The 22,044-nt window shown below is 36.8% G+C and overlaps 1 long non-coding RNA gene across 1 annotated transcript in view; it reads left to right on the top strand.

Moving 5' to 3' along the window:
- LOC123457642 overlaps positions 1-5,181 on the top strand; it is a 759,804-nt gene extending 754,623 nt beyond the window's left edge. Inside the window, exon 3 of the long non-coding RNA XR_006635091.1 lies at positions 5,127-5,181. This is a non-coding gene — a long non-coding RNA (uncharacterized LOC123457642). The remainder of the gene's footprint in view (positions 1-5,126) is intronic.
- Positions 5,182-22,044: the final 16,863 nt, after the last annotated feature.

A 22,044-nucleotide genomic window follows, 5' to 3' on the forward strand; every position in this document is an offset into this window, starting at 1 on the left:
CCATGAATTGCTTGGACAGATATTGGTCATTTTCCCCCAGTCGCCCATGTAGCACCTTCTGGCACTAGACATGCTGACTGTCAGGGGACTGACTATCTTCTAGCTTCCAGCCACGCCATTCCATTTTATGTGTCAACTGCATATGGTGTCTTCAGCAGTAGGGTTTTACCACTAACCTTTGGTAGGTCATCAAGTACTCTGACAAAAATCTGTCTGTATTTTAGGAAACCCGTAGGTCTCTCTGATCAAAAGCTCATTGTGGATGATTGTCCCATGCCGGTACTGGGAGTTACAGGTCAGTGACCACTATGGAAATGAGGAAAAAGATAACTGATATATAAGAGTTAGAGAGGAGAGAGAGAGAGAGAGAGAGAAAGAGAGAGAGAGAGAGAGAGAGAGAGAGGGAGGGAGAGGGAGGGAGGGAAGGTGTAGAAGATTAAGTTTAGCCTTGATCCTACCCTCTCTAGTGTTTTGTGGTTCAGGTGTTCCCCATAAGGGCCTGGTGAAGGTTCAGCCATTTGGTCCGCCTTTTAGGAAGTAGAATTTTATGGTACCATTGCCATTTGGGTCCAGATTTGTGTTTCCCACCCCTTCTATACTCTCCCCTCCCTCCCCATCCATCCTAGTGTCTAGTACATGAGATGCTTGCCTTGTATACCCATTCTCTTATTATTATCATAAGAAAGAATGCAAGGGCTGGTCTGCTCTTCATCTTGTAGCCAAGCAGTCCTCAAGAACAGTGACTCAGTGACTTTGGCTCCATTAGGAAAATCAAAAATTCTTCAACTTTTTCTTATTACACTTATACTATAATAAGATTGTTAAAAATTTTAGTTTTATTTATTTATTTACTTGAAAGTGTCAGAGAGAGACAGACAGACAGTCAGTCAGACAGAATGGGCACACCAGGGTCTACAACCACCACAAACAAGTCCAGATGCGTGTGCCCCCTTGTGCAACTGGCTTACGTGGGTCCTGGGGAATTGAATCTAGGTCCTTTGGCTTTGCAAGCAAGTGCCTTAACTACAGCCATGTCCACCAATTTTTAATAGGTAGCTATAGAATACTTGGATACAATGTAATTATGTGATTATAAAATGTAGTTGAAATATCAGAAGTTATGCTAATTTTTTGCTGAAATCATGTAACAAAATATTGGTTTAGTGGGCTGGGGAGATAGCTTAGTGTTTAATACCCAGGTTTGATTTCCCAGAACCCATTTAAGCCAGATGCACATGAAGTCACATGTATCTGGAGTTTGTTTGCTGTGGCTAGAGACCCTGATTCAACCATTCTCTCTCCTTCTCCCTCTCTCTCTGTGTCTCTCTCATAAGTAAAAAATAAGAAATATACTGGTTAAAAATATTTAGACTTTTTTTTTTCCTGGCAGTGGGTAGATGGCTCAGTGATTAAAAGTACTTGTTACACAAGCAAGATAATTGGACTTCAAATCCCCAGAACCCACATGCAGCCAGACGTGTAAGTAGCACACATGAGTATAATTCCAGTGTGGCTACAGCAATTGGAGGTTTGAGTAAGAAGAATCCCAAAATTGTGAGCCAACTCTCCTTTCTGCAAACAGTGGATAAACAAGAGAGACCCTGTCTCAAAAAAGGTAGGAGGCAAGGACCAACAGACTGAGGTTTTCTACCTCATTCATACACTTTCTACTTCACTCACACAGTGTAGTACACATGTGGCCATATATGCACACAAATCTACACACACACACACACACACACACACACACTAAATATAAACCTTAAAAATAAAAAAAAATGACTTTTCTTTACTGAACCAAGTACATAGTTGTTTCCCACAAACTTTGCCTCTGAAAACGACTATATGAAGTATGTTGTCAAAATCTGGATTTTTTTTCCCATATTGAGCTATTATAAAAGCTAACCATCAGTGATTACATTCCTTATCCATTCCTCAACCCAAAGAGTGTAAGATGGGATTACATATGCATATCTACTTCCATGAAACATCCAAGTTTAATGGTAAAATAGCCAATGGCCTTTCCAGCAATGTCTAACTTACTCTTAGGAGGTAGCTTATGTCTGGAGGCCTTGGCTCATTATGGATTGTTGTGTAGCATCAGTCATGCTTTGAGACATAGTGCTTTACAAGACAAATATTACAGATCATTCTTCAGAGGCTAGCATAGCATGCAGCAATCCTCGTTGGCAAACAAAACCTGAGAGCCATTCATGAACTCTGTTACCTTGACAGTACATTGTCAAATGTTCTACTAATAGCCCACAAAATCAGAAAGGATCCCAAGAAACCAACAAGCCTTTTGACAGGCTTCCAAACATTCCACATGAGAGAAGTGATGGCGACAAAAGTCAAAAAGTCCTTGTGCAAATTCTGGGATTTTTAGGGTGAATCTCAGAGTAGCTATATGTGAATATCAGGACTTTCCTCCATTTAGTCACTTTTTCTTCCAAATATAATTAGTTATTATTTTGTTTAACAATAAAAGACATGTCAAAAGAGTCATGCCTATATCCAAAACTACATTTATATTTTAGGAGGCAGAGTTCTACTATATGAAGCAGTGTATACACCTTATTGACCTCTGGAATTATTCAATTAGGAAAATTAAAGGATGAGTAGAGGTCTTTGAGAGATTAGGAATGAGTTTTCATTTTGTAGTTTTACTTTTGGGAGACTCATTATGAAATTCTTTCTCAGATTGAATTATGCTGATCATGTAAATTTAAAATATCAGAAAACAGAAGATTTCAATTACAGATGTATTTGGGTGAATTGAGTTGCAAAGTTTTCTGTGCTGTTTCATTTTGTGTGTTGTATGTGCTTATTTTACTCTCTTTGTTTCAGAGTTATGTTTACTAAATAGTGGTATTCATAGGAAGCGATGCTAACTATATTGCTTCTTAATAAAATATATTGCTGGCCTGAAGAGTCAGGTAGCTGTTAAGGTACTTGCCTGCAAAGCCTAGGGACCCATGTTCTATTTTCCAGATCCCAAATAAGCCAGACACACAGATGAAGCAAGGGCACAAAGTTGCACATACACACAAGATGTTCCATGTATCTGGACTTCCATTGTGGTGGCTGGAGATCCTGGCACACCAATTCTCCCTCTCTCTCTTAAGAAATACAAAAAAGAAAATAATGTTCCTATACAGATAACTTTAATGTTTATTAAAATGAAAGCAAATTTGAGTATTAAAAATGTTAAATTGTAGAAGTCACTGATTGGTATTTCTATCCACATTTTCTTAGTTAAACCTTGAATTAATTGCTATTAAGTCACTATTTAGATAAGGTATTTTATTATTTTTTCTGTTGAGTAACCTATTGCCATTAAGAAATACATTTTTTGGGCTGGAGAGATGGCTTAGCGGTTAAGCGCTTGCCTGTGAAGCCTAAGGACCCCGGTTCGAGGCTCGGCTCCCCAGGTCCCACGTTAGCCAGATGCACAAGGGGGCACACGTGTCTGGAGTTTGTTTGCAGAGGCTGGAAGCCCTGGCACGCCCATTCTCTCTCTCTCTCCCTCTATCTGTCTTTCTCTCTGTGTCTGTCACTCTCAAATAAATAAATAAAAAATTAAAAAAAAAAGAAATACATTTTGTTTTTTTTCTGTATGATGAAAGACCTTTTTACATTTATGGTAAAAATTTTAAAACATTTTCTTGCTTGCCTCAATTTTAAGATGCTTTAAAAATATTTTATTTATTTATTTATTTATTTGAAAGCCAAGAGAGAAAGACAGAGAGGAGGATAGAATGGGTGTGCCAGGGCCTTTAGCCACTGCAAACAAACTCAAAACACACATAATACTTTGTGCATCTGGCGTTACATGGGTCCTGGGGAACTGAATTTCAGGTTGTTAGGCTTTGCAGGCAAATGCCTTAACCACTGAGCTTTCTCTCCAGCCCCTTAAGTTGTTTTTATTTGCTTTTTTTTTAGAATAGAGAAATATGCAAGTAAGATATTAGATATTTAGAATACAAAATGTCAGCAGATGTTGATTGCTAAAAATAGGTTTTTTCAACCAAATAACATACTTCAATTTTTTTTCTACAGAAGGGAATATTTTGGCAAGATGTGTCTTGTAAATATGACATTGAATATATTATTTAAATAAATTTCAATAGTTGCCTGTTAATTTTAACATTTGATAGAAAAAGACAATAAGTTGAACTTGATAATCAGTTAAATAGAATTATTTAATTATAATAAAATACTTTAGCATAAATCAAATATTAATTTAATTAAGCATATTTTTATTGAAAGTATTATCTGCTATAGAAGAAACTTTGCATTGTATTTTGCATTAAACATATTCCAATGATTATATGCCTGACAGTAGGATTTATTTCAAGCCATGTCGCTTCTTGCTGTGTTTGGTTCATTCTGGTATTAAAAAGTCAAATTAATACTTTAGGAAATAATTTAAGAAAAAATGCTGCTCTAAAAATATTTGCTCCAGTGAGCTAAGTAATTCTTGGAAGCTGGTCTTTTACCCTGAGCAACTGGAAAATTATATAATTTCACTATTTTAGGTGAAATATTTAGATACTACAGGATTAATAATTATTTTTATTCAGAAAGTCAGTCAAATATTGAGTAAAATAGTGTTATTTATTGTGGACTGTTTCATGTATCTTCTGTTCAGAAGTAGTGTCTCCAATTTGATAATTTCTTCTCACTGTTATTTTCAAATTAATTTGAAAAGTTAGAAAAGATTTGTTGAATGAAAAGAATTTTGGATAAACACAAAACATGTCTCTAATGGGAATGAAATTAAAACTATTATTTATTCACTAAGTATAAATCTGAGATGATAATTTTACTTATATATTAGGGAAATGAATATGTTGTTGACTCCAATTAGAATGCTTTGAGGTTTTTTTTCTTTAATTAAAAACTACTTTTTCTGTGTGAGTAGTAGTTTTTGATTTATAGTACACATTGAGATATAATTTCTATTGGCCTTTTGTAGTTTTTCATTCATGAAAAGAAATGAACACAAGAATGTTACCATTACACTATCACTTATTTATGAAAATAAAGGAATCTTATTGGCTATTACAATTTAGAGTTTGTTGTGTTTTAAATTAACATATTCATGTTTTTGTGACTTTTAACAGACCATAACTTCAAACTCCTGTGGTGGATAACGATTTTGCTGCACGGAAATAACAGTAAGTTCTTATTCATATACAATAACTTTGTCAAAACTTCAGTACCTCAAAGTCAGGATTTCCTTCTGGCTTAAAGTCATGAAAAGGAAGTTAATATATTTGCTTAAATTTATGCTATAATAATTTGAAGAAATAGGGAGCTGGAGAGATGGCCTAGTGGTTAAAAGCTTGTCTGTGAAGCCTAAGGACTCTGGTTTGAGGCTCGACTTCCCAGAACCCACGTTAGCCAGATGCACAAGGGGGCACACGCGTCTGGAGTTTGTTTGCAGTGGCTGGAGGCCCTGGTGCGCCCATTTTCTCTCTCTCTCTCTCTGCCTCTTTCTCTCTCAGTCTGTTGCTTTCAAATAAATAAATAAAAAAATTAAAAAAATTGAAGAAATTTCTTCATTGAATAATATTTATCATATAACATGTTAAATTTAAGTAATTTCAATATTGAAGCTATATATCAATCCTGATAAAGACTTTCAAATTTGTCTATTTATGCCAGTTTTGTTATAAACATTTCACACCATTACTTTTCTCTTTGATGAGCTGATTTATAGCAATTCTCAGTTTTCTGTGGGCAGTTTTTGAAAATGAACATTTTGGGTGTGGAACCCTTATCTTCCATAATTTATAACAGCCCAGATATCTAGTAATGTTGAATATTAAATTTTTGCATAAGAATATGGGTGGATTAATCTTATTGGGTAAGATTTTGCTATGAATTGGACTTAAGTGGTAGAGTGACGTGGAGCACATTTCTAATGTGACCATAGGCAACTTTTGGGGGGCCATGTTGTGTTATGTGCATCCTTTTCTTTACATGGGAATTATCTCTTTTCCAAATGAACTAGGGAAATATCAACATGTAACAAGCTCTTTGATCACCCAGGAATTAAATTAATTTAAAATGTAAGGTTTGAAATGGGAACTGTTTTATTAGAAGAAGCATTTCCTTTGCTAAGGTATCAATTTCAGGGGTAAAAAAATGCTCTACAAATTGTGAATTCTTAGTTTTATGTTATTTTATCTGCTCAAGGGGACTTCTGCTCTGTTGTACAATCTTGGGTGCTGTCTGGTTTGTATTCTTTGGTAGTATTTTTTAGATCTCACACTGACTCATTTTCATATTTGGCAATAGTGCTGCCAGTGATTTTCAACATAACCTGTTTCCTATTAGCCATCAGAGTATCTTTCTGGAATGTAATAAATTAGTGTTTCTATTTTATAGACTATATAGCAATGGTTATTCTTATCAAATACTAATATGGCCAATTCAAAATTAAGCTGTATTTCAAGAAAATTACTTTTTATTTGGTGAAATAAAACTTTTCTATTATTTTATTAACACAATATAATTTGATAATACAGGTTAATGAAAAAGTTTATTTATATTTGCAAACATTTTATTGATAATTTTCATAAATGTGCATAGAGTGTTTTGATCCTAATCCCATCCCATTATCTTCCCTTATGCCTCTCTTCCCCCAATCTCTTCCATTAAACTCTTCCTTTTTACGAGTCCATCTTCTACTTTGATGTCTTTTTTTTTTTCTGCCGTATCCAACTTCCATGATGGAATGTTGATTAAACCAACACTGTACAGATAACTATAGTCTCTGTGAGGTTGAATGCAAAGTCTGCTTTATGTCCAGAAGTCAGATCTCCATAGCACTACTCACCATCCTTTACTTCTTACATTCTGTCCGACTTATCTTGCACATTGTTCCCTGTGCCTTGGATGGTATGATAGGAATGTTTCATTTAGCTCTGAGCATTTGTCTTTTTTCATCAAAATTTTGATATGTTTTAAATCTCTGTAGTTGTCACTGACAATGGGAAAATAAGCCTTTCTGACCAAAAATGAGAGAAGCACTAATCTGTGCGCATACACATCAATATTTAGAGGACAATTTGTTGGGTACCATATATCTGTTTAGCCAAACAATAATAGTCACTTCCATACTAAGACCTATGAACTTTCTAGCCATAGATATGAGAATATAAAGATGATATGAAATTAAAGGATAAATAACTAAAACTATTTTTTTGTCTAATTGTAGGCAGGGAATTGGAAACAGGTAGGAAAGGGATCCTTTTAAAGAATAAGCACAACAATGTTCACTTTCTCATACAGTAATCATCAGAGTTTACCAGTACTAGGGAGGCATATTTTATACATTCTTCCAAAATTATTTATGGTCTGTTTTCATTTCTAAAAGTCTCTAAGAGCAGCCGGGCATGGTGGTGCACGCCTTTAATCCCAGCACTCTGGAGGCAGAGGTAGGAAGATCGCCATAAGCTCAAGGCCACCCTAAGACTACAGAGTTAATTCCAGGTCATCCTGGACCAGAGTGAGACCCTACCTTGAAAAACCAAAAAAAAAAAAAAATCTCTAAGAGCAATCTGATATAAATATTTCCCTTGTACATATACAATGTGTGTGTGTGTATATATATATATATATATATATATATATATATATATATATATATATATGTATATATGTATATATATACATATGCAGGTTTGGATAAAAATACATATAAATATATCTTCTTCTTGATAAGTATTTACATGCACAGGTGTATATATGTGTATATTATGTGCACATAAATTTATGTTTTCTTTAGTCCTCAAAACAGCAATACTCACAAAATAGAATACTCACAGATAATTTTATTTAATTTTGAATTATCAGATTTTCATACATCTTAATTTTCCGTTTGAATCTTTTCCTAATCTGTCATTTATTCATGTATTTATAAAATATTAGCTAATGAAGTACAGGCTCTTCTTTTAAAAGTTCCTAGAAGATACCAAAAATGTTTTCTAGCTTTTCTCGTGCTAAAAGAGATAATATAAACTCTCAGCAATGTTTTCCTTTGCTCACAGTAGAAGTTGAATACGACAGAAGTCTGGATGCAGGGATGGAGAGATTGCTCAGTAGTTGAGGCACTTGTGTGCAAAGCCTACATACCTGGATTCAATTCCCATGTAAAGCCCGATGTGCAAAATGTTTCATGTATCTGAAATTAGTTTGCAGTAGCAAGAGGCTCTGCTGCGCACATATACTTATACACTTCTCTATCATCTATCATCTATCTATCTATGTATCTATCTGTCTGTCTGTTTATCTATCTATCTATCCTATCATCTATGTATCTATCATCTATCATCTTCTACCTATCTCTCATCTATCTATCATCCATCTATGTATTATCTATTTATTTTGAAAAGTAGTTAAGATATAGCCAGTGAAGAGGAGGGTACTCTGAGCTCTTGAGGGTCAAGGACTGTTTTGTATAGAAGCTTTTACTTGAGCCACAATATGTAACTACAACTAAAATGATGCTGCTGGTAGTGTGGTGTGGGACTGACAGTGGAGGGCAGATGGTCAGCAGAAAGAATTAGGAAGTAAGTCTGTGACAATTCTTAGTCTTTGAAGGGAAAGGAAAGCTTTATACATATACAGTATGTAGCCAGATCAAAATGACAAGAGAGTAGTACGTTTTCAGAGAGAGTACAGAATAAATGTCACAGAACAACAGGCCAAAAATGATATCTGTCTACATAGATTTTATACAGGTGAGGTATGTTGGAGTTATATTTGGGAAATGTCAACAGTGGTAACAAATCTAAGCAATAATTCTGAAGAAGGGTGAACAAAAGAAGAGAAGCCACAGCTGAAACACACACACACACACACACACACACACACAGAGAGAGAGAGAGAGAGAGAGAGAGAGAGAGAGAGGTGTGGAGAGAATACACAGTAGGAAATGACTGCAGCAGCTCCAAGAGTTCACCATCGCAGACTGGCCAAAGGAAGTGAATGTAGGGCTAGGATGGAAGGAACATATTCTAGTTTAGAGACCAGGTTTATTATTTGAGGTTATCTTTCCCACTAAAAGAAGATAAGTCACAGGATAATCACTCATTGGAATGTCCTAGAATAAAGAGAAGCTTGTTCTTAAATAAACACTTTCAAGAGCAGAAAGATTTAATTTATGTTAGAACCCTTTGCTCATGCTCTCATTCCCTGGTGGTGTCATGGAGTGGCTGTGGACCCCAGTTCAGGACCTGTTTGCTATAAAAGCTATGACCATTTCCCCATCCAAATATCAATTCAGTGCTAGTAGCCTCATGTGACTATAAAATTAAAATTAATTAAGTTCAGTAATGTTACTAAATTAGCTTCCCAGTGGCACTCACCACTTTGCAAATGCTAAATATCCAAGTGTGGTGAGTGGTTTCTCCATTTGATATCATAGATATAGTAAACAGTCATGTTTTGATTATAACTAGTTTTGTAGAACACTGATTTTGAAGTTTTAAGTCATAAATTCATATACATAATTAAGTATATTTAAAAATTTTGTCCATGAAACAGTTTTGGAAGTGGAAAGATAACAGGTTTATTGTTATTCTGTTAATAATCTTGTATAGACCATCTGTATTTTTATTGAATGAGACAATTTTAAATTCCCAAATTTAGTAATCAAAGAATGTTTCTATTCTGTTGCAAATGGGCATGCCAAAATGGTCCCTGCTTCTTATGACAATAAGAATTGAATTGAATTTACAATAAGAATTGAAAATAGCCCACAGTAAGAAATCAAAAAGTTTACCCTAGGACAAGATAATGTTCTTAACATATATTATTTTCTTAATACTTTTTAAAAATCAATATATATATATGTTTACTAATCACAAGTGTTCATTTATTCTAATCATTGGAGATGAAAATATTTGAAATTACAAAATTTCATTTGAATACATTATTTAAGTCCTCATGATGTATGTAGTTCACGGTATCTGACCATTTAAAATGTATCTTACCTGCATAAAGGCCATAGGAATATATATGGAATATATCCTTTTAATAACAATGTAACTACATATGGGAACAATGTATATTTTGATCTTATAAGAGAAAAGTAAAATTAGCCTTCTGTTTTTTTGTTTTGTTTTGTTTTGTTTTGTTTTCGAGGTAGGGTCTTACTCTCACCCACAATGATCTGGAATTCACTGTAGTATCAGAGCAGCCTCAAGCTCATGGTGATTCTACTACACCTGCCTCCCAAGTTCTGATATAAAAGCCGTGCACCACCACAAACTGCTTTAATCTTCTCGGTTTAATTGCACACAATTTTAGTTCATTCGTTGTTGTTTGCAAATTAAAGGCTATTTCCCTCCTGCTGACAGATTTATAATAAATGCAGAACCTGGTCTTCTTTTACCATTATTTGCAAATGAGATATTGGTGGTGTTAGACTGTACTAGAAACAGAAATATTTAGAGTTAATGAACAACTTCAGTCTCTGCCTCCTTTGCACAGAACAATCATTTTTTTTCTTCTTGTCACTTTTTAAATTAGTTTTCTATTGTGCAAGTACAGGCAGTTTGGTACCATTATTAGGCTCATCCATGACCTACCCCCTCCCCATTGGAGCCTCCTTGTTAAGGTATATGGGTCGTGCACTGTGGGGTTAGCCCACAGTTATTGGTATGATAAATGTCTCTGCATATCATGACCCAACATGTGGCTCTGACATTCTTTCCACCCCCTTTTCTGCAAAATTTCCCTGAGCCATGTTGGGTTCATTTTTGGTCTGCTTCAGCGATGAGGTGTTGAGGGCCTCTGGGGCTATGGCTCTCTGATTTGGTAAGCATTGATTTTTCTCTGTGTTGGTCTCCTTCCCCCTTGTGCTGGTATCTGGTTCATTAGGAAAACAGCACACTTGCTTGTTTTGCCAATTTTCCTTAGTTTCAGCCTGGGCCCTTTTGAGGTATGATGGGGTGGCTCTCTCCTTAGGATCTGCATCTATCTGAAAAAGAGAAGCATATTCTCCAATGGACAGTAAGTTAGCACCAGGTCAAATGAGATAACCCTTACTTTTTTTATAGAGAGTTTAATAGGTGTAGGCCCTCTTGTGCCCCATGATTGATGATAACTTGATATTAGAGTGTGGGCTTATGTTTTGATATGGTTCTGACTTGTCTCCCAGTTCTAGCTATGGGACTTGTACCATTGAGGGGATCAGTTAGCCGAATCAACAGCAGTTGGTTCCCCACCATGGCTGCGTGCCACTATTGCACTTATGTGGGCATCACAACAGGTTATTTGCTGCTACCTAGGTTGGACCATGAGTTGCTTGGACAGATATTGGTCATTTCCCCCAGTCGCCCATGTAGCACCTTCTGGCACTGGACGTACTGACTGTCTGGGTACTGACTCTCTCCTGGCTTCCAGCCATGCCATTCCATTTTACGTGTCAGCTGTATATGGTGTCTTTGGCAATAGGGTCTTACCACTAACTTTGGTGGGTCATCAAGTACTCTGACAGAAATCTGTCATTCTGTTAGAAAACTTTGTAAGTTTCTCTGATCAAAAGCTCATTGTGGGTGATAGCCCAATGCTGGTACTGGGAGTACCAGGTCAGTGTGCCCCCTAAGAAAATGAGGGTAAAAGGTAACTAATATAGGAGTTAGAGAGGCGAGAGAGAGGGAGAGGGTGAGAGAGGGAGGGAAGATGTAGAAGATTTTGGTTAGCCTTGATCCTACCATCTCCAGTATCTTGTGGTTCAGGTTTTTCCTCTAAGGGCCTGGTGAAGGTTCAGCCATTTGGTCTACCATTTAGGAAGTAGAATTTTTATAGTACCCTTGCCATTTGGGTCTAGATTAGTGTTTCCCACCCCTTCGATGCCCTCCCCTCCCTCTCCATCCCTCCTAGTGTCTAGTCCATGAAATTCTTGTTGTGTATGTAAGGTATCTTGGGTAGATTCAGGTTAGGTGCTGCAGATGAGTAAGACTATGTGGCGATTTTTTTTTTCTGTGATTGGTTAAGTTCATTGAGAATGATCTGTTCCAGGTTCAACCATTTTTCCTCAAATTTCTTTGTGTCATTTTTTCTTACTGTTGTATAGAATTCCATTGTGTAGATATACCACATCTTAGTTATCTATTCTTCTAGTGATGGACATCCGGGTTGATTCCAGTTCTTAACTATTACAAATTGAGCCGCTACAAACATGGTTGAGCAAATCTCTCTGGCCTGTGGTTGGAAGGTTTTAGGGTAGATGACCAGTAAGGGAGTACCTGGGTCTGTTGGTATCTCTATAGTCAGCTTTTTCAGGAGCCTCCATATTGCTTTCCAAAGTGGTTGTACCATCCTACATTCCCACCAACAGTGGATGAGGGTTCCTGCTTCTCCACACCCTCACCAGCATTTATTTTCATTTGATTTTTTGATGATTGCTATTCTTATTGGGGTAAGGTGGAATCTCATAGTTGTTTTAATTTGCATTTCTCTGATGATTAGGGATGATGAACATTTTCTTAAGTGTGTGTTTGCCATTTGTATTTCTTCCTGTGTGAACTACCTGTTCATGTCTTCACCCCATTTTGTGAGTGGGGTGTTTGACTTCTTACTGTTTAGATTTTTGAGTTCTCTGTAGATTCTAGAGATTAGGCCTCTATCAGTTGGATAACCCGCAAACATTTTCTCCCATTCTGTGGGTAATCTGTTGACTTTGCTTATTGTATGCTTGCCTGTAAAGAAACTCTTTAGTTTCATATGATCCCATTGGTTGAGTGACTGTTTAAGATCGTGAGCTACTGGGCTTTTGTTCAGGAAGTCTTTTTCCATTCCTATATCATGGAAAGTACTTCCTAAATTTTCTTCCAGTAGTATTTGACTTTCTGGTCTTATATTGAGGTCTTTGATCCATTTGGATTTGCGTGTTGTGCATGGTGAAATGTGTGGATCAAGTTTTAGTTTCCTGCATGTGGTTATACAGTTTGTCCAGCACCATTTGTTGAAGATGCTGTCTTTTTCCAGCCTATTTTTTGGGGGCCTTTGTCGAATATCAAGTATCTATAGTTGCTTGACCCAAATTCCGGGTCCTCAAGTCTATTAAACTGGTCTATACTACTGTTTTTATGCTATTACCATGCTGCTTTTATTACTATGGCTTTACAATATAGCTTTACATTAGGTATGGTGATGCCACCAGAGGTAATTCTTTTGCTGAGGATATGTTTGGATATGTGAGGCCTTCTGTCTTTCCATATGAATTTTGAGATCATTTTTTCTATGTCTGTGAATAACACTGTAGGGATTTCAATTGGAATTGCATTAAATCTATATATTGCCTTTGGTAGGATTGTCATTTTCACAATGTTAATTCTACCTATCCAGAAGCATGGGAGGTCATTCCATTTTCTCAAGTCCTTCTTAATTTCTTTTTTGAGTGCTTTTATGTTTTCATTGTATAGATATTTCACTCCTTGGTTAAAGTTATTACAAGGTATTTTATTTTTTTTATTGCTATTGAAAATGGGACTATGTCCCTTGTTTCTTTGTATCTTTTTGATTTGTATTGCATATAAAAATGTTACTGATTTTTGTGCATTGATTTTTGTATCCTGCTACTTTGCCATAGGAGTTAATCAGCTTCAGGAGTTTTGGGATGGAGTCTCTCAGGTCTCTTACATATACAATCATGTCATCAGCGAATAGAGCAAACTTAACTTCTTCCTTTCCAAGTTGTATCCTTTTTATTTCCTTTTCCTGTCTTATTGCTTGAGCTAGGACTTCCAGTATTATATTGAAAAGCAGAGGTGAGAGAGGACAACCATGTTTTGTTCCTGATCTTAACGGGAATTCCTCCAGTCTCTCTCCATTAAGTAATATTTAGGCCTTTGGAGCTTTGTATATTGCCTTTATTATGTTAAGAAATGTACCAACTATGCCAATTCTCTCCAATGTTTTGATCATGAAGTGATGTTGTATCTTGCCAAAGGCCTTTTCTGCATCTATCGAAATGATCATGTGGTTTTTATGCTTAACCTTGTTTATGTGGTATAATACATTGACAGATTTCCATATGTTGAACCACCCCTGTGTTCCTGGGATTTCCTGTGGGTCTTTTGTTGTTGATTTCTAGCAATATAGCATTGTGATCTGATATCATGCAGGGAATTATGTCAATTTTCCTAAATATGTGGAGGGAGTCTTTGTGACCCCGTATATGGTCTATTTTAGAGAATATTCCATGGGCTGCTGAGAAGAATGTGTAGTCGGTGGATTTGGGGTGGAAAGTTTTGTAGATGTCCGTTAGGTCTAAGTGATCTATGGTTTTGTTGAGCTCTCTTACTTCCCTGTTGAGTTTCTGTTTGGATGATCTGTTTATTACTGATAATGGTGTATTGAAGTCCCCAGCTATGATGGTGTTGGTGGTTATTTCTGTTTTATTGTCCAGTAGGTTTTGTTTTGTGTACTGTGGTGTCCCTGTGTTTGGTGCATACAGATTTATGATTGTAATATCCTCTTGATGGATTGTTCCCTTGATAAGTAGGACATGGCCTTCTTTGTCTTTTTTGATTATTTTTGTTTTGAAGTCTGTTTTATCTGATATTAATATAGCTACACCTGCTTGTTTCTTATTCCCATTTTCTTGGAATATTGTCTTTCACCCCTTTACCCTGAGGAGGTGTCTGTCTTTAGTGGTGAGGTGGGTTTCTTGAAGGCAACAGATGGAAAGGTCTAAAATTTTGATCCATCCTGTTAGCTTGTGTCTCTTGATGGGCGAATTAAGGCCAGTAATATTTATGGTAATGATTGTGAGATTTGATTTGTTCCCTGCCATATTGTGGTGGTAAATGTGTTTTGGTGTTTCATGGGCTTTGAATTTTTTTGTGCCTACTCTGGGTTTGGCTGTTGTGGTCTGTTTCTTGTAGGCATTTGAATTTGGTTATTTGTTTCTTCTCGCTGGAGAATTTCCTGACATACTTTCTGTAGGTTTGGTTTTGTGTTCATATAATTGTAAAGCTGAATTTTGTCATGGAAAGTTTTTCTTTCACCATCTATTTTGAGGATATTATTAGGGATACTTTTGCCGGGTAGAGTAATTTGTGTTGGAATCCATAGGTTTTTAGACTTTGGAGAGTTTCACTCCAGGCCCTTCTAGATTTCAGGGTTTCCATTGAGAAGTCTGATGTAATTTTGATGGGCCTTTGAAAGTAGCTGCTTTTAGGATTTTCTCTTTGGTGTCAATGTTTAGAGTCTTAATGGTAATATGTCTTGGAGAGTTTCTCCTTTGGTCCAGTCTGTTTGGAGTTCTATTGGCTTCTTGTCTCTTGATGGGCCTTTCTTTTAAGAGACTGGGGAAATTTTCTTCAATTATTTTGTTAAATAAGTTCTCCATGCCTTTGGTCTGAAATTCTACTCCTTCTGGTATTCCAATGATTCTGATATTAGGATGTTTAAGTGTATCCCACAATTCCCTCATGTTCTGTTCGCAGGAACTTTTGAAATTACTGAAGTTTTTGAACTCTCGAACTGATTCTTCCATGTTGTCTTCCAGATCAGAGTTTCTATCCTAGCTTAGTGATGGTAGCATCCACACGATTATTGGTCCTTTGTTGCTTTCCTGCAAGTTCTATCAGTAGGTTGGTCAGGGTTGCACTGCTCATAGCTTCAATTTGATGTTCTGATCCTGATGGTTCTTCTGTGTTTTTGTTAGATGTATTATGCATTGTAGGACTAGGTGATCTAACTGGATTTTCTTGCATTTGATTTTTCATGATATTTCTTTTGCACTGTGGTCTGCCCATGACAGTGTATGGGCATGTATATGGGTGGATTAGCGTGTGCTCTAGTGCAATGGGAATCTGAGGCAGCCTGGGGCAGTTGCCAAGCAGCCTGGGCTTTGGCTCCCACTTTCCAGAGCTGCCTATCTACTGCCTGACAGGGGCACTAAAGTTACCTGAATTCTCAAGTAGTAATATAACAAAGCTGCCTGCATTTGAGCTTGGAGGGGGAGTGAGGTATGAAGGCCTGAAGCAGCCCAAACTCTGGTTGGGAACACTAGGACCCAGAAACAGTCTGTGCGCCCCTGTCTCAGGATACCTGGGCCTGGCCAGGAAGGCACCTGAATTGGTGCAAGCCAGAGACACAGTCTGGGTTTGTGTGGCAGTTGCTTTGGGGCTGGACTCACTTAATGTGCAGTGGCAGGAGCAGAAATGTGGGCAAATGTGCAGAGCAGTTTAAGCTTCCACAGTGATGGTGGCCCGCGGCTGGGTGCAGCAGTGTGGAGCAGCAGCGGGGTGCAGGACAGGGCAAGGCGGAGGTGTGAGGAACTGTGGGGGGTGCGGGAGGGGTGCAGGACCATACACGGAAGGCTGTGGGCCACAGGGCAGGGCACGGGATGGTGACATGGCACGGGATGGGACGCAGGACCATGCTAGGATGGCAGTGGGGTGCAGGGCAGGGCGCGGGACAGTGGCTGGATGCAGGACAAGGCGCAGGAAGGCAATGGGGTGTAGGTCGGGATGGAAGCCAGCAGGGCATGTGATGTTGTGCGGGATAGTGACAGGGTGGGGGATAGGGTGGGGGACGGCAGGAGGGCGCAACAGCTATTTGATGTAATGGGTGGTCTACCCTGATTTCTCCCCTTCTGAGCCCCCCACTGACAAGAAGACCCAGAAAACCCTTAATTTCTTGCCTTTTCTTCCCCAGGATTTGCAGGGCAGCTAGGCAGTTGCCATCTTGGCTGGAAGTTCTTCTTGTCACTTTTGACTATTAGTTATTTGCATTGGGAAACTTGTCTAGCACTACTATATAGTTGCATATCATCTTTTATAATTTTCTGCATCATCTTTTAGACAAAGCAGTTCTTTTAATGTAATTCTATGTTAACATTTAAAAATGAATTTCAATAAATAATACCACCATTTGTGTTTGCTCAAATGTGTACATTTGTATATCTAGTCTAAATAACAAAATTTTTCTTTAGTCAATCATCCAAGGTTCTTTCAATCTATCCTACTGCAAAATAAGTTAGATTCTATTTCTTTATTTTTTTTTACTGTTGTTCCATGTTGCTCCCCTTGGTAAATGCTATCACTTCTACAGCAGCCAACCTGTAGCCTTTCCCTTATGCTTTCTGCAAGCCTTTAATCCTTTAAATCACCTTTTCTGGTATCCTAATTCCTTAGTAATCTCTATCTCACCCATCATTTCTTACCTGTCATGGAGTTTATTAATTTGGTACAACTCACCTCCTTTGTATCATTCCTGAATTAAGTTTAAATAATGATCTGGACTCATTTAATTTGGTAGCCACATCCCTGTTAGCTGGCTTGAAGTCAATTGCCATGTAATAAACAGGACATGATATTTATACTGTATTCCAAAGTTTGAAATTTCTGTATGATTACCTCAGGCCAAGCGTAGTTCATTCTGTACTGTGCCAGGCTTAATTTTCCCTATTGGTTCCTGGAGTGAGCATTGGAAGCATAATAAATACAAATAATAATGGTGTAGTATTAGTTATAGCTGTCAACTGTCAAATGATATGAATCCATGTAATGATAATGCCAGAATATACTCTTATATCCAACAGCAGTTAATTCCAGAGCTTTGTAAAACTTAAAGTCTTGGTCTTTCATAAAACATATTATATATACATATATATGTGTGTATATATGTGTGTATATATATATATATATATATATATATATATATATATATATATATATGATGATCATATTGATGATGTTGCCATATCTCTAAGAAAAAAATGAATAGAGCCAATTATTTTGCTACTTATTTCTGTCAACAACAAAAAACCTTTCGTTAACCTTAAGTTACCTCCATCATTCACTAAAAGGGGTATTCATTCTTTTTAACTCAAAATGTTGGTACAGTTAAAACTTGTATAATAAAAAGATGAAAATTAATTAAAATTGAATATAAGTGCAATCAATATTAAGTAATAAAAATTGAAAATTATCTTTCTCTTGGGCTGGAGAGATGCCCCAGAAATTTAGGGACCTGCCTGCAAAGGCCAACAACCTGTGTTCAGTTCCCCAGTACCCACAGAAAACCAGATGCACAAAGTGACACATACATCTGTAATTCATTTTCAGCAACTAGAGGCCCTAGCACATGCATTCTCTCTTTCTCTTTCTAACTCTCTGCTTGCAAAAAAATAAATTAACAAAATAAAATAATTTACCTTTCTCTTTTCAATTTTGGGATCAATTTATCTGGCTCTATGCCACATCTTATGGACTTTTTTTTTTTTTTTTTGTTAACTTGTGAAATCCAGCTGTTGTTTCTAGGGAGTTATAATTGTATAATACTAAAATGGTATGTCCTTATCTTGCTTGAAATCAAAGATGGTAAAATGTAAACCTATTATTTTCCATTAACATGCTAATCAATATATATCTTTAAAATTGTTAATACATGAACTTATACTTTCTGGGCCTGGGGACTTAAATAAACCCATGGCCTCGCACAAGGCAGGCCTGCATTCCACTAATGCACTGTATCACTAGCACAAATGCATATCATTTTTAAATAAACCATGCTCTGTGAAATGATCTTCCTTTGAAAAGAATTTGAAACTTAAGTAATTATATATTTACTTCAGATTTAATATAATCCCATCAACATTAGCTCCAGACATAATGAACTATGATATAAAAGAAACTATAATTGATTATTTGCGTTTTATTTTGTTTAATGCCAGTTTTTAAAAGTGTACATAAAGTAGAATGAGTATGCTTTTTTAAGATATTAGATTGTGGGCTGGGGAGATGGCTTAGCAGTTAAGCGCTTGCCTGTGAAGCCTAAGGACCCCGGTTCGAGGCTCGGTTCCCCAGGTCCCACATTAGCCAGATGCACAAGGGGGGCGTATGCGTCTGGAGTTCGTTTGCAGAGGCTGGAAGCCCTGGCGTGCCCATTCTCTCTCTCTCCCTCTATCTGTCTTTCTCTCTGTGTCTGTTGCTTCAAATATAAATAAAAAATTTAAAAAAAGATATTAGATTGTTTCATTTGTTAAAAAAATATACACTATTGACCTTAATTTCTATTATATACAAATCTGGAAAAATTAGATTTATTTTTAATTAAATATCTAAGTATTTCGTAGTAGCCATAAGACAATTTATTCTAAATTTAGGCAGTAATTTTTAGTAGTAATATGTTCTAATTGCAAATGTAAAGAAAATTATATGAAAAAGTAAAAGATATGAATAACTATAGATACATAATATAGTAGATGTCATTAAGTAAAATATTGAGTATGAAAGAAAATGTGAAGAATCTTTGATGGTGATGTTTGCTATTTACAGTAAGATTCTTAAGTCTTTTCTAAGCATGTAGTTTTGCCACAAGTCCATTAGCACACATTGTCAAAAACCTCATAATCAATTGTGATTTTGTACCAAGCAAGAATGATGAAAGCTCTGAAATACCTTTCCATATACAGGGCTGAAGAAACAAATGTATGTGTGCATTACATTAGATAATGAAAACTGACTTTGTTACCTCATATAATCTTTCCATGATATTTTCATGAAAGACTTGGAAATTGCAACCTTATGTAGAGTAGCTTAAGTTTGCCACATTTCTTTTATTCATTTTCACAGGATGGATTCAGTTATGCTATTCTGCATGCTTATTTGAGTTTTTACATAAAAACAAGGACTTGGCATTAGAACATTCTATAACTTATGCATGATTTGGTCACCTGTTCTATCAGTTTGACCTTCTGCTATTCTGTGTATTTATTGGCTGGACATTTCACCTGTTTCTCTTCATTTGAAAAAGCTACAAATAGAAAGAAAAAATAGAAAGGTTATCTAATCAAAATGCAAAATATGGCTAAAGGTCAGGGAGGAAGGGCATGTGATTCTAACTCCCAGTATATGTCAGACAATAAAAATCTGACACTTCATTTTGGGGGCTAAAAATATAACAACAATATTGAAAATACCATGCAAATGATTTTCATACAGGACTGTAGAGTTGAATTGGTCTAATAGAATTTTTTCCATTTTCATTAAACTTTTAGAGTTATATGTTAGTGCCTATGAAAAAGAGAGCATGCCTACAAAATTGGACATTTGAAAGTTATAGATTAATAGACATTTTCATCTGTATTCATCAATAAGTTACAATCTGAAATATATCTATATGCATACACTATCTATATCTATATACACACATATTCCAAAAAGCATCATCCACATATATAAAAAAAGCATAAACACTTAGAAATCATGGATTAAAATAAATTTTGGCAAAATATTGATAATATTTAATAAATGTAATAAAAATTACTTTCAATTTTCATTTAAGTCAAGAATTAATAAGACAAATACATATAAGAATTTATATTTGAGGTAAAAAAAAAAGTTGGACAAAGTAGATTGCACACTGACTCACAAAAAGCCAAATCTTAATACCTGGAAACTATGATAATTATTTTATATGGTAAAAAAATGTTTATTTATTACTTAATATGTTGGTATTGTATATATTTAAGTAGAAGAATAGATTAACAGGGGTGCAAAGGCCCAAAGTGAGGTCAGGGGAAGAGATTGAGTATAGGAAAAGTGGAGGGAGGGCTAATCAAAATCTAAGTGGATGCAAATAAATCATATGGAATCCTCCAGTTTCAGACAATAGAACACTCAGGAGCCATAGATTGTTGTTAGAAAATTTTCAGTGCTAGGGATGGGATACCTCCAGTGAGTTGTTGGCCAGGGAGGTCCCCAATGCCCCCAAAACATTATAGACCATTGCTGAGGCCTTTGGTTTCCCACCAGTAATTGATGTTAAGACCCTATTGCTGAAGACTCCACATACTTGGGCTGCAAGCCCACTGAAAAATCCTCCTGTAACTGAGCTGATAACCTCTGTCATGTAGATCAGCTGACAGAAAGCTTGAAGAAGCCATTCTCCATGTAGTTCAGTGGGAGAAAGAGATACCACCAATGAAGATACTCAACAGTGGACACTGCAAGCCTTATAATTGGCCAGCCAGGCCAAATGAGCCAACAGGTGCAATAGTGGCACATCTGTCATGGTGGAAACCAACTGCCCTCCAATTGGACTGGAGGCCTGCTCCATGGGGGGGGGGGGAATACATACCTGATACTGAAAACTTAAAACAGGGGTGGTCATGTGCCCTAGGGATGTAACATCTGCTGATATCTGGATAAGTGTATATACTATGCTTATCAAACTGCCCAGTAAGCACTTCTCTCAATATTTATACTACTCTCACTTTGGGTAGAAAATCTCTTTTCAGATGGCAGTGACTTAGGGATGACTGAGAAGGTATCATAGTGCTGGAAAGAAGTGACTAGAGTACTGAGTAACATCTCGATCACAACTTCCAAGGCTCATGGTCTAATGCGGAAGAGGTGGTGGAAAGAATATAAGAGCCAAAGGAAGGGTAGGACTCCTTACAACATGCTCCTCCAGACACAAAATGGCCTAGGTATCCATGACCTCACCATGCCTGACACTACCTACACAAGACCATCATAAGAGGAGGAAAAGATCATGACATCAAAGTAAAAGAGAGACTTATTGAGATGGGGAGGGGATATGATGGAGAATGTAATTTCAAAGAGGAAAGGGGAGGAGGGAGGGCATTACCATGGGATATTTTTTATAATCATGGAAAATGTTAATAAAAATTGAGAAAAGAAAAAATAAAGTTTATTTTGGCAAGGTTAAGGTAAATCTATTGATGAGGAAAGAGTATCCCTTATCATTCCACTGAATTCTAAATATAATTATGGAGGGGTTGTATGGGGCCTGCTTGGACTTTGCAAGCTTGCTTTGGAAGCAGGCCTGTTGCTCCACCTTTCTGATTAAAGTGCCTCTGGGTCCCTAGTTCCTGGGTACGCTGTGCCTGAGGAGTAGTCCATATCCCTGTTCCCTGGTTCCTGCCAGTTCCCTGGACTTGGTAGGTCCCCCTGCAACTGGCTTGGTGAGGATTGGTCCCTGTCTAGGGGCTATGGAAGCAGGCCCTTTGCTCTGGTATCCTGGCTGGCCCCTGGGTAACAA

Source organism: Jaculus jaculus, chromosome 1, assembly GCF_020740685.1.
Source record: "Jaculus jaculus isolate mJacJac1 chromosome 1, mJacJac1.mat.Y.cur, whole genome shotgun sequence".
Classification (NCBI taxonomy): domain Eukaryota; kingdom Metazoa; phylum Chordata; class Mammalia; order Rodentia; family Dipodidae; genus Jaculus; species Jaculus jaculus.